Raw genomic sequence first — 10,571 nt, 5'->3', positions numbered from 1 at the left:
GTCTGGAATTGTAATGCCTCCTGCTTTGGTTTTCTTTTTCACTATTGCTTTGACTATTCGGGGTCTTTTCTCGTTCCATACAAATTTTAGGATTGTTTGTTCTAGCTCTGTGAAGAACGCTGGTGCTATTTTGGTAGGGATTGCACTGACTATGTAGATTGCTTTGGGTGGTATTGACATTTTAACAATATTTGTTCTTCCCATCCAGGAGCATGGAATCTTTTTCCATTTTTTTTGTGTCTTCTTCAGTTTCTTTCATAAGCTTTCTGTAGTTTTTAGTGTATAGATGTTTCACCTCTTTGGTTAGATTTATTCCTAGGTTTTATGGTTTTTGTTGCAGCTGTAAATGGGATCGATTCCTTGATTTCTCTTTCTGTCGCTTCATTGTTGGTATATGGAATGCAACTGATTTCTGTGTGTTTTTTATATCCTGCAACTTTGATGAATTTGTGAATCCATTCTAGCAGGTTTTTGGTGGAATCTTTTGGGTTTTCCATATAGAGTATCATGTTATCTGCGAAGAGTGAAAGTTTAACCTCCTCCTGGCCGATTTGGATGCCTTTTATTTCTTTGTGTTGTTTGATTGCAGAAGCTAAGACTTCCAATACTATGTTGAATAACAGTGGCGAGAGTGGACATCCCTGTCTTGTCCCTGACCTTAGGGGGAAAGCTCTCAGTTTTTCCCCATTGAGGATGATATTAGCATTGGGTTGTTCATATATGGCTTTTATGATCTCGAGATATGCTCCTTCTATCCTTACTTTCTTGAGGGTTTTTATCAAGAAAGGATGCTGTATTTTGTCAAATGCTTTCTCTGCATCTAGTGAGATGATCATATGGTTCTTGTCCTTTCATTTATTGATGTGATGAACCACGTTAATTATTTTGCAGATATTGAACCAGCCCTGCAACCCAGGTTTAAATCCCACTTGGTCGTTGTGAATAATTTTTTAATGTACTGTTGGATCTGGTTGGCTAATATCTTGTTGAGGATTTTTGCATCCATGTTCATCAGGGAAATTGGTCTATAGTTCTCCTCTGCTTCCTTTATGTGAGCTCAATGCAGGCAAGTTTTAGGAGTCTTGTGCTCAGGATACACAGGGGCTCTCAGTCTTGCTTGATCAGACCTCTCCAACAGTGCTGCCTAAGGACCCCCAAGAGAGTGTGAACACCTGAGGACTTGCCACTACAATATGAACCTCTGTGCACTGTTTTCACTTCTAAGAACTGGGCAGGGGCCTGGCCATAGAAATCTGGAAAGAGTCCTCTCTCCTTCACTGTTGAATGTACTCAGAACTATTGGTGTTGCTTTGGGCATTGGGTTAACTCTGGCGTCATGACCTCAAAAGAATTTAAGCATAGGGACATTACTTCTTACTCAGAGAAATGTAGGATCTTGCATCATCCCCTTTAGTCTTTTTCAAAGTCATAAAGCAAGGGTAGGGAAGGATTAGGCTGTCTATGATATTGAAACATGAACTCATTGAAATTAAGGTGGAAACTCAAGATTCCACCCTCAGTGTGATTACCAGAATTTATTTATTTATTTATTGTTTATACTCTTTTGGCAATGCAAACATAAATGAAGAATTAAGGGGTATGTATGTGTGTATGCATGTGTCTGTTTCCTAAGTTGGGCTGTTCAAAAAAAAAAAAAAGAGGAAGCTATTTTAATCTTTAAATTTTTATAAATGTTAAATGCTGTTGTGGCAGGTAAAACTATTGTACATTTGAAAACCACATTATGAGAGTTAGTGGTATAGATTTTTTAGATGCCCGCAATTTTTCCCCATGCTTTCCAAATCCATTATCAATCCTTTCAAGAGAGAAATCTTTTCATGATTTCAAAGGACATGCAAACGACATTTATTAATTTCCTGATTCATTTTGAGTTTTAAGAATAAACTGACAGCTTGAGTTAGAAGTAATCGTATCTAAACATTCTGTGTGTGGGGGAGACATTACCTCCATGTACTTAATCTTTCAAAACTATATAAAAGTCAAATCTGTCTGCAGGTTCATTAATGCATCACGAGAAAATGGATATGTGAATTGTCACCAAATTAATAGGGTGAGTTTCGCGCAGCCTGATGTAAAAATATAAGTCATACAGCTTTCACAAAATTCACTTATGGGAGCTGTGGAGACCGTGTCAAGGAGAGAGATCATGAAGGCAGATACTTTTCAGTAAATATGAAGGGTATGTGGGGGATTTTCTTACTTTAAAAGTAAGCTATGACATAATTGAAATTCTTTTTTGAGGGGATCTGGGGACACATAAGGTAAAGAGAAATTCAACTTCTAGCGTTTGAAAACAGAACTAAATCAGGTCTATTTGCTGCTCACTACATTTGAAGACGATTTATTAGTGAAAACAGTGGTTTTAACAAATAGGACAGAGGCTCAGAATTCCAGTAACAGGTTTGCATTGGAACAGTTTCTCACATGGACAACTATTTCTTAATCGAGGGTGAATTGTAGGATTGCAGCAAGGATTTAAAATGTGTGTGTGTGTTTTTTTAACTGAATCATGGTTGGGTCACCTAGGTGGCTCCATTGGTTGAACATCTGGCTCTTGATTTCAGCTCAGGTCAAGATCTCACAGTTTGTGAGTTCGAATCCTGCATCGTGCTCTGCACTGACAGTCTGGAACCTGCTTGGGATTCTGTCTCTCTCTCTCTCTGTACCTCCCCTGCTTGCTCTCTATCTCTCTAAGTAAATCAAAATAAACCTAAAAACATCGAATCATGGTTGATGAGTCTTCTAAGGAAACTAATAGGAAATATGAAAAAAAACTTTGTAAGTGAATTATCCAATAATCAGAAATAATGATGGAAATAAATTTTAAAAAATCACATGAAGAACTTAAGAGGAGGAGGGAGGGAGAGGCAGAATTCAAGCAGTGTAAAGGTAAGAGCAAGTCCTCTCCCTCCTTTTCTTCCTTTTCCTCCTAAGTTTCCCTTTATATTCTACTACCTTCCAAAGTGAATATGTAAGTGGGGCAGTGGAGGACCAAATTCAGCATAAAAATCTACCGAGAGTAGTGGACGAATAGGTGTTGTGAGTTACGTTACGGCATGAGTTAGTTATTTTGAACCCGTGCTACATTTACTTCTATAGTTATATACTTTTTAAATGCACATGTATGGTTATGTACATTTAAACAAACAAGAGATCAAATTATATTTGCTTTTCCACATTAAAACATTTTTTAAGTTTATTTACTTTGAAAGAAGGAGAGTGTGAGCAAGTGGGGGGGGGGCAGAGAGAGAGGGAGAGAGAATTCCAAGCAGGCTCCATGATGCCAGCGTGTCACGAACCATGAACAGAAATTGGATGCTCAACCCACTGAACCACCAAGGTGCCCCTCATTTAACTCTTTACGAGCCTTTTGACCTATTTAGATAAGCAGCGAGATTTTACTCTTACTCAAAATCTCACCTTTTTATTGAGGTGTTTGAAGTGTTTACTTTTGTTTCCATAAGCGAGGTAGACTATTAGGCCAAAGTCACCTCTTCACTTCTGCATCTGGCCCAGAACCCGAACATCTCAACTAAATAGTGCTCAAGTTCTTATCAGGCAATAAAAAAAATTTTTTTGATGGGTTCCTTTCTCAACATCCCCATAGCGCACCTCCATTTGATTGGAAAATTTCTGCGGCCGAGCTCAAATCAGGCTGTCACGTGTTCACACTGGCATGTCAGATTTGTGCTCTGTGCAACTGCTATCTGAAGCCTGTGGTTTCTCTGGATTCCACAAGAATCCTGGCCCTATGGGCACTCATCAGAGAACTTCCCTACGAACTGACTTCCTTCCAGCATTTGCCAGAGACTCACTTAAGACAACGAATGCTTGATACAAATGGGATAAGGGACATTTTAATTATCCGCAGATCCTGTATACTGTAAACACAGTACCTTTATCACCAGCTACCCAGAAGCTTATCAAGAATTTACAGAAACAAGCACTTTTATGTTCTCTTGTTGGAAGTAAACACTTATTCAAACTTTCTCTGGGGCATATAACAATATGAACTAAAATTGAAAATACACATTTGATTTGACCGAAAAACTGCATGTTCAAGTATTCAGTCTGATAAAATTATTAGACTTCACACAAAGTTGCACGGATGCTGATTGAAACACTTTTATAGTGTAGATAGTGTAGATAAATGGAAAATTAATACTCATAGATGCAAGGTTTTTTTTTAATTTTTTTTTAACGTTTATTTATTTTTGAGACAGAGAGAGACAGAGCATGAACAGGGGAGGGGCAGAGAGAGAGGGAGACACAGAATCTGAAACAGGCTGCAGGTTCGGAGCGGTCAGCACACAGCCCGACGCGGGGCTCAAACTCACGGACAGTGAGATCATGACCTGAGCCGAAGTCGGACGCTTAACCGACCAAGCCACCCAGGCGCCCCTCAGAGATGCAAGTTTAATTAATTGAAGTGTAACATAGCAATACAATGAAATACCAGGAAGCCATTGGAAAGATTAAGGTAGATCTCTCCCCATATAGATCTGTAAAGATTTATTGACGAGTTTAAAAAAATGTGGAAAAGCAGCAGTGCTGGGTGGCTCAGCCAACCGCGTCTGATTCTTGATTGCAGTTCAGGTCATGATCTCACAGTTTGTGAGTTTGAGCCCTGCATGGGGCTTTGCACTGAGTGCACAGAACCTGCTTGGATCCTCTGTCTTCCTCCCTCTCTGCCCCTACCCCACCTTCAAAAATAAACGTTAATTTTTTTTTACTGGTCAAATGAGTAAAGCTCTTGGATGGAGTCATTTCATTTTAGTTGAATCTGTTGCAAAACCATGTTCTTATTGATTGACGGCAACAAGAGGAAAGCAGGCAGTAGCTTTTTAAGACTATTTCATAGGAGCAAAATGGGAACTTGGACCCAGAAAAAAGCAATAGTTTCCTTGTTGCTTGACTTAGGTGAAGGCACCCATTTCATCAAGACATGCAATCTAATAATTTAATGTAAATTAAAAGTGTAACAAGGGCTCAGGGCTGCTTTAGGCCATTTGAAATTGACAATTAATTTGCAAAAAAATATATATAAATAAGTACATAAAAAACAATCCCTTCTCCTGCAATTTTGACAATAATATTATATGCAGCCTAGCCTGTGATCCCTGCTTCATAAATTGTCTATCTAGAAAATCAGAGGCAGATGGAACGAAGGTTTTCTTATTAGTTTAACATAGTCAGACTTTTTATTTTATTTTATTTCATTTTGTCTATATACTTCTTTAACTGATTCTCCGTACATTCAATTAGGACAAAAACGGAGCCAAAATCTAATAAAAGAACTCTGGAATTGGAAGGATTTTGGACAAGGTATTCTTAGTAGACTGATATTAATTTGACTTTCTCACCTTTCCACTAACATTAGTTTGAAGACTGTGGGTGTCAGGAATGGGCTATCAGAATAGGTTTTGCAAGAAGAATCTTGTCAGTTTTAATTTAGGATGTTTTGCAAAACTATAACGTACATGCTAGCAATGCATATTTAAAGAGACTACACTTGTGTAGAAAAGAGAGAACAATGAAAACTGATTTGCATAGACTCATAAATAAAAGTCAGTTTTAAAAAGTTGTTTTTTTCATTTTTTATAACCTGAACGTTAATGTTTATTTTCAAATGGAAGCTTGATAATAAATACAAATACACACTCACTTTGATTGAATGTTTTTCTATGAGATATTTGACAACAAGGAAAATTCATTATTATTAAAAATACCTTAAAAATACCTTAACTTTCTTTTTTTTAAATTTATTTAATGTTTATTTTTGAAAGAGAGAGAGAGAGAGAGAGAGAGAGCGAGCATGAGTGGGGGAGGGGCAGAGAGAAAGGGAGACACAAAATCCAAAGCAGGCTCCAGGCTCTGAGCTGTCAGCACAGAGCACAACGCAAGGCTCGAACTCACAGACTGCAAGATCATGACCTGAACCGAAGTCGGACGCTCCACCAACTGAGCCACCCAGGTACCCGAGTACCTTAACTTTCTTTAGTCCTTTATCATTGTGTAGAATTTTGCACATATCAATTATGTACTGTTGGCAAAACTTTAGCATAGGATTTAGGCAGGTAGAATTGTTTCCATTTTACAAGGGATACCTCTGAAAGTCTGAGAGGGTCACTGACTTCACTTACCTGAGCTTCCTGAGGGTGGTGGCAGCCTTCTCCTTAGTATGTCCCCAGTGCAAGGTTCTTGGCAGGATGTAAATTCAGACTATTGTTCTCTAAGTGACTTGCCTGAGATCACATGACTAATTCCTTTGGATTCACGCTTAGTGTTTCTAATATTTAGAAAGCCTGGAAGAAGCAAAATGATGTTTATTTTATTTTATCTTATTTTATTTTATTTTATTTTATTTTATTTTATTTTTTAATAATTAATTTAAAAATTTTTTTAATTTTAATTTTATTTTTTTAATTTACATCCAAATTAGTTAGCATATAGTGCAACAATGATTTCAGGAGCAGATTGCTTAATGCCCTTTACCCATTTAGCCCATCCCCCCTCCTACAACCCCTCCTGTAACCCTCTTTTTGTTCTCCATATTTAAGAGTCTCTTCTGTTTTGCCCCCTCCCTGTTTTTATATTATTTTTGCTTCCTTTTCCCTTAGGTTCATCTGTTCTGTGTCTTAAAGTCCTTATATGCATGTAGTCATATGCTGTTTGTCTTTCTCTGACTGACTAATTTCACTTAGCATAATACCTTCTAGTTCTATCCACATAGTTGCAAATGGCAAGATTTCATTCTTTTTGATTGCCGAGTAATACTCCATTGTGTATATCTATCTATCTATATAGATAGACAGATATATAGATATACCACATCTTCTTTATCCATTCATCCATCAGTGGACATTTGGGCTCTTTCCATATTTGGCTATTGTTGATAGTGCTGCTATAAACATGGGGGTGCATGTGTCCCTTCGAAACAGCACACCTGTATCCCTTGGATAAATGCCTAGTAGTGCAATTGCTAGGTCCTAGGGTAGTTCTATTTTTAGTTTTTTGAGGAACCTCCATACTGTTTTCCAGAGTGGCTGCACCAGTTTGCATTCCCACCAACAATGCAAAACAGATCCACTTTCTCCACATCCTCACTAACATCTGTTGTTGCCTGAGTTGTTAGTGTTAGCCATTCTGACAGGTGTGTGGTGGTATCTCCTTGTGGTTTTGATTTGCATTTCCCTGATGATGAGTGATGTTGAGCATTTTTTCATGTGTCGGTTGGCCATCTGGATGTCTTCTTTGGAGAAGTGTCTATTCATGTCTTTTGCCCATTTCTTCAATGGATTGTTTGTTTTTTGGGTGTTGAGTTTGATAAGTTCCTTACTGATTTTGGAGACTAACCCTTTATCTCATATGTCATTTGCAAATATCTTCTCCCATTCTGTCGGTTGCCTTTTAGTTTTGCTGACTGTTTCCTGCACTGTGCAGAAGCTTTTTATTTTGATGAGGTCCCAATAGTTCATTTTTGCTTTTGTTTCCCTTGCCTCTGGGGACGTGTTGAGTAAGAAGTTGCTGCAGCCAAGATCAAAAAGGTTTTTGCCTGCTTTTTCCTCGAGGATTTTGATAGCTTCCTGTCTTACATTGAGGTCTCTCATCCATTTTGAATTTATTTTTGTGTATGGTGTAAGAAAGTGGTCCAGGTTCGTTCTTCTACATGTCGCTGTCCAATTTTCCCAGGACCACTTGCTGAAGAGACTGTCTTTATTCCATCGGATATTCTTTCCTGCTTTGTCAAAGATTAGTTGGCCATATGTTTGTGGGTCCATTTCTGGGTTCTCTATTCTGTTCCCATTGATCTGAGTGTCTGTTCTTGTGCCAGTACCATACTGTCTTGATGATATCAGCTTTGTAGTATAGCTTGAAGTCTGGAATTGTAATGCCTCCTGCTTTGGTTTTCTTTTTCACTATTGCTTTGACTATTCGGGGTCTTTTCTCGTTCCATACAAATTTTAGGATTGTTTGTTCTAGCTCCGTGAAGAACGCTGGTGTTATTTTGGTAGGGATTGCACTGACTATGTAGATTGCTTTGGGTAGTATTGGCATTTTAACAATATTTGTTCTTCCTATCCAGGAGCATGGAATCTTTTTCCATTTGTGTGTGTGTGTGTGTGTGTGTGTGTGTGTGTGTCTTCTTCAATTTCTTTCATAAGCTTTCTGTAGTTTTCAGTGTATAGATGTTTCACCTCTTTGGTTAGATTTATTGCTAGGTATTTTATGGTTTTTGGTGCAACTATAAATGGGATAGATTCCTTGATTTCTCTTTCTGTCGCTTCATTGTTGGTGTATGGAATGCAACTGATTTCTGTGTGTTTTTTATATCCTGCAACTTTGCTGAATTCATGAATCAGTTCTAGCAGTTTTTTTGGTGGAATCTTTTGGGTTTTCCATATGGAGTATCATGTCATCTGCGAAGAGTGAAAGTTTGACATCTTCCTGGACGATTTGGATTCCTTTTATTTCTTTGTGTTGTCTGATAGCAGAAGCTAAGACTTCCAATACCATGTTGAATAACAGTGGCGAGAGTGGACATCCTTGTCTTATTCCCGACCTTAGGGGGAAAGCTCTCAGTTTTTCCCCATTGAGGATGATATTAGCATTGGGTTGTTCACACATGGCTTTTATGATCTTGAGGTATGCTTCTTCTATCCCTACTTTCTTGAGGGTTTTTATCAAGAAAGGATGCTGTATTTTGTCAAATGCTTTCTCTGCATCTAGTGAGATGATCATATGGTTTTTGTCCTTTATTTTATTGATGTGATGAATCACATTAATTGTTTTGTGGCTATTGAGCCAGCCCTGCATCCCAGGTATAAAACCCACTTGGTCATGGTGAATAATTTTTTTAATGTATTGTTGGATCCAGTTGGCTAATATCTTGCTGAGGATTTTTGCATCCATGTTCATCAGGGAAATTGGTCTATAGTTCTCCTTTTTAGTGTGGTCTCTGTTTGGTTTTGGAATCAAGGTAATGGGGGCTTCATGGAAAGAGTTTGGAAAAAAAACAATGTTTATTTTAACTTTTTTTTTTTTTTGCAAAATTAAGCTCCTTTTTGTCTGATTTCTAGCTGAGTTAAAGGCTTATGCCATTTCTGCCAGAGCAGTTCTCTTGAAATTCCCATGAATTATAGTCAATCAATTGAAGAATGCTTTTCACTGGGACTCCATTTAGTGGATGCGGTGATACATTGCCCAGAACTCTTCAGGACTGAGTGTTCTTGTCTAAGGGCACACCCCCTACTGCATGCATGGACATAGCCTGAATCTAAACACTCTTCCATGCTGAAGCATAAAAGTTCCACCTCTCTGGCTCAAGATACGACAACGTCAGGGGCCATCCTATTTCCAGAGCTCAACTGTTGCAATTGTATCACCATTTAACTTCTCCCTCTGCCCAGCCTGCTTCGTTTATGCCTTATAGATGTTGTTCTTGGGAGAACTTCCCGATAGTCTCCTGCACATAAATCTCAGATCTCAGAATCTATTTCCCGGGAACATGATTTAAGAGACTCCCTGCCTGAAAACAGGTGGTAGGTGGAAGACTGGGTTCAGCTGAGTCTGTGTCTCTTTTTCACCTCAAGGCCTTTCCATGAAGTTTCTCTGGCAGGGTAGACTTCTCCCATTGTGTCTCAGGGCTTTAAGACAACAAGACAGATAAGCACCCAGTTCTCTTAAAGGCTGAGCCTAGAAATAGCATAACATGACTTTCTTCATGCTCTACTGATCAAAACAGTAGGCCAGCCCAGATTCAAAAGAAGAGAAAGAAAATGGGACAAGTATGGAAGAATTTGAGTTTGTTTTTTTTTTTTAATCTGTTACATGCACCAACTGAAATATGCTTTAGCTTGATGGGGAGAAATGTTTTTCCCTTATCCCTCTCCGGGGGAGTGCAAAGTTAATGTCCTATGAATGTTAGCCTGATGAATTTTTTAGTGTAAATATAAAGAAATAAAGATATTCACAGGGGCAATGGCTGGAGCCATGGGTAAGATGGGGAGGGTAATGTGTACAAGAAAGTTAGACCAATTATTCCTCTTCTGTACAAACCATTAGAGGGAATATCCACCATGAGTGTATAATTTGAATCCCTATTTATATGTGTTGTCTTTATGTATATGATAACAAAGCAGAACCTCATTGGTTACAAGTTATAAGGCCTGTGATCTGAAATCAGACAGATCTGGATTTCAGATCCCACCTTGCCACTGAATGAATGTGTGACCTCTGATGAATGGCATCTTAAAGTCTTAACTTTCCTACTTGCCCAGTGGGAATAATGATGCCTACTTAATGGTAAGCTCAAGTAAGATGACATAAGATAATATCTACAGGTATTCATATTGGGTGTGGAGTATAATAAATACTAAAGAAATTGTGACCTGTGCAAAGAAAACATTGATACGAAGCAAAACAAAATGATTAAAAAAAAAAAGGTAGGGGAGAAAGAGTAATGCTAAAATCTAGGACTAATATTGAAGGACTCTACTTATGCTTGTTCATTTGTAAAATGAAGAAAGATAGACTTGAACAGCTCAACA

The sequence above is a fragment of the Acinonyx jubatus genome, chromosome B2, assembly GCF_027475565.1.
Source record: "Acinonyx jubatus isolate Ajub_Pintada_27869175 chromosome B2, VMU_Ajub_asm_v1.0, whole genome shotgun sequence".
NCBI lineage: Eukaryota > Metazoa > Chordata > Mammalia > Carnivora > Felidae > Acinonyx > Acinonyx jubatus.
The sequence above is the reverse complement of the archived record's forward strand: the minus strand, read 5'-3'. Positions refer to the sequence as shown.